Below are 3,896 nucleotides of genomic sequence, written 5' to 3' on the forward strand. Positions count from 1 at the left end.
TGTTTTTCAATTGAGCGATTGTAGATACGATAATTTGATGTACTACTTAAATGCTTATTGACTAGTGAAAGGAAAACACAAAAATGGGATGAAATTTAGTAGAGTAGTAAATAGATACAAGCACATACAAAGACCCATTTCAGTATAGTATAGGGACCTGCTTTGACAGATTTCTCTGCAACATAATGTAAAAATCTGCCCCTGTGTGTAAGAGTTTTGGGAGCTAAATTTCTTGAGGTTTCCACAAAACTAAAGCAAGGAATTAAAGAAATTGAAACACTAATGAAAAATGAAAGGAAGATGAAAGTATCAAAATACTTTTCAATAGGGCTAGCCTATTACCTAATTGATGGATATTCCTTTTATTTTTATAACCTAATTGATGGACATTTAGCGGAAGATGAATGAAGAAAGGCAATTCGAAATTGATTTCCCGGGTACACTTTTCATAAAGGGGGAAAGTTTTGGTGAAAATTTTAAAATTTTATTGGAAAAATTAAGAGCACACTTGCAAAGTGTAGTTTTAGCATTAAAAAAAAGTTAATACCTTAAAATCCCCCTAAACTATCATATTTTTGTCAGTTTCCAATTTAAACTATTCAGTGTCCCCAAAATCCCCTTAGCCATATTTTTCTTCATATTAAACCCCCTCATTGCATTCTTAGAGGTACGTCTAATACACGCTTCAAATTGCCTTAAAAATGTGTCATGTGGCACTACACGTGGCTATTTAACTCAGCCTAAAACCCGCCTAACTATCATTTTTTTGTCAGTTACCTACTTAAACTATCTGGTGTTCCTAAAAACCCGTTGAACTGTATTTTCCTATATATGAAAACCCCATGTTTTACCTTTAAAGGTACGTCTGTCTACCTATATTAACTTATGGTTTATACAAAGTTTTTATGTAGTTTACTCATGATGTATTACTCTCGAATGACTGATTAATTCTAGGAGTTTTGGCCAAAATAATATCTAATATACTATGTTAATTTTAGGTTTAATTGTGACTGTGTTTTATGCTAGACTCCAATTGATAAATCCTTATTTAGATTCACTTTGTAGCGCAATTAAAATATAAATAAAGGCATATAATGTTGTATTTCTTAAAAGTCATCTTATATTACATAAAAAAGATTAGACAAAATAAAATTGCATAAAAGAAAAATCAATTTCCCAACAATTACATTCTCTAATTCATGATTATATAAAGAAGGTGGTAACGATCCGACTAGTCGTTTTGAGTATTTGCACTTTTCTTGATGTTTTAAGGGCTCGAGTATCTCCGCATCATGTATTATGACTTGCGTAAATTGTGGGTGTTGGTTTTCAATTTATCCATACGATATTGAAGAATGACCTTCAAGATTTAAGCTATAAGTTGGAAGAGTTCACCAAGATTGACTTTTTAGCCTTTGAACTTGGAATAGAGTTATGTTAGCTCCGTTGGATGATTTTGGACTTAGGAGCGCGTTCAGATTGTAATTTGGAGGTCTGTAGTCGAATTAGTCTTGAAATAGCAAAAGTTGAATTTTTGGGAAGTTTGACCAGGAGTGAAATTTTTGATATCAGGGTCGGATTCCAACTCCAAAAGTTAGAGTAGGTCCGTAATGACAAATGTAACTTGTGTTCCAAATTTAAGGTCAATTGGACGTTATTTAATAGGTTTCGGCATCGATTATAGAATTTAAAGTTTCAAAGTTCATCGATTTTGACTTGAGGTGTGATTAGTAGTTTCGAGGTTGTTATGCATGATTTGAAGATTCTCGTAGATTTTTTTGTCATATAGAACTTTTCTGCAAAATTTGGCGCCATTTGGAGTTAATTTGCTATGGTTCGGACACTTGGTTGCAATTCTAGAAGTTCTTGATGTTTAGTTTGATCTTCATGCGTTTTGTCATCCGATTCGTGGTTTTAAAGGTTATTTTGATTATTTGATCGCGTGAGTGAGTTCGTGTTGTGTTTCTGGACCTGGGTGTATGGTTGGTTTGGAACCTCGGGGGCTCGGGTGAGTTTCGAATTGGTTTCGGAATATTTTTTCATAAACTTTGATTGCTGGTACTGGTGCATTTTTGTCGCAAATGTGACAGTCGCAATTGCGAAGCAGCCATCGCAATTGCAAAAATGGGCTGCTGGGGAAGATTCGCATTTGCGAAGAATGCTGCCGCTTTTGCAAAATGTTGGTCTTCACATTTGCGAAGTATTGGATCGCAAATGCGACCTTGACAGGAAATCTTCTGGTTCGCATTTGCGATAGGATGTTCGCATTTGTGGGGTTCGCATTTCACAAATGCGACATCTACATCCTGTTAAATGCTGAGAATTCTAAGACTTAGCTTTATTTTGACATATTTTGAACCCTTGCTTCGATGAGAGACGATTTTGTGAAGGGGTTTTTATACCAAATCATTACGTAAGTACCTCTAATCAATTCTCAAGTATATTTCATGATTTTTATAAGATTTAACATCAAATTCATGAAACATCTAGGGAAAATTTGGGGATTTTGTCAAAATTCTGAAAAATAAAAATTTGGAATTTGAGAGTCGAATAGGACTCGAATTAAAAAAATATATATATTTGGACTCGTGAGGCTATGGTTAGTCAAGACCTACCCTTGGACCTAGATTTTGAACGTATGAGCCCGGGGTTTGACTTTTATTGAATTTTTAGAAATCTAATAAAAATCACAGTTTTATTAATTTAAATTATTTTTTCTTGCATTGTGTGATGTATTCAAGTCGTCGTTGGCGAGATTGAGCCGAGCGAAGGCAAAATCTTAAAGGAAAAAGGCTAAATTGAGTGTTGAGTTAGCCGAATTAAGGTAAGCGTCTTGTCTATCTTTGTTGAGAGAATATTTCCTCCTATTTGGCATTGTTTGCTATATGCAGGGGTGATACATATATGAGGTGACGAGCGTATATGTATGTGTCAGGGTTAATCATGCTCGGGTGTAGATTGTGTTATAATTGTGTCTTGTAGAATAACGTGACCTTCTTGCTTCATGCCTCACTTGACTTCTGGATATTAAGAACATAGTATTAAATGTTAGAAATCAAGACTTAGCCTAATATAACTTGATCAAATTTGATGGAATCCTGAGAATACATTAATGTGTCTAATTTGGTCATCTGTATGCGTAATCATTAATACATTTCTACAACCGATCTTCTTGATATTCTAGATTCTATACTTGTGTTGTTGATCATTTATGAGATTTTTAGAAATACTTGAATAGTACAGTTCTTGAGGGTTTATTGAATCATTGTTGGATTGGAAAGTTGTGATTGAGATATGTTTGGAATATTCGTTTAAACACTCTCCTTGATATTATTTATGCTTCCTGCCCTGTTTGTCATTGATACACATGTGCTTGGTAAGGAAGAGTGTAAAAGCACAAAGGGTGATGCTGTGCCACTGTTTATACATTATCATATGAGGGAGAGTATAAAGCACGAAGGGTGATGCCATGCCATATCATTTGAGAGTAAACGCACGAAGAGTGATATCGTGCCATATTATTAAGAGTAAAAGCATGAAGGGTGATGTCGTGCCATATAATTGAGAGTAAAAGCACGAAGGGTGATGTCGTGCCATGTTATGTGAGTTTAAAGCACGATGGGTGATGCAGTGTCATGTCATGAGAATGTAAAACATGAAGGGTGATGTCATGCCATTTTATTTATACTATTATGCTTTTATATTATCATGAGATCATGGCATGATAAGTGTTTTCGTACAGGCTAGGATGAGGGACATGCATTATGCTGTGATATCTGTTTTCCTGTGTATATGTTCATGTCTTTACCTTGAGGTGTTATGGTCATAATCACAGATCTGATGTGGCTTGTTGCTATTGTTCTGTCATTTATTTCTATCTCAATTGTTGTTGAATT

The sequence above is a fragment of the Nicotiana sylvestris genome, chromosome 4, assembly GCF_000393655.2.
Source record: "Nicotiana sylvestris chromosome 4, ASM39365v2, whole genome shotgun sequence".
NCBI lineage: Eukaryota > Viridiplantae > Streptophyta > Magnoliopsida > Solanales > Solanaceae > Nicotiana > Nicotiana sylvestris.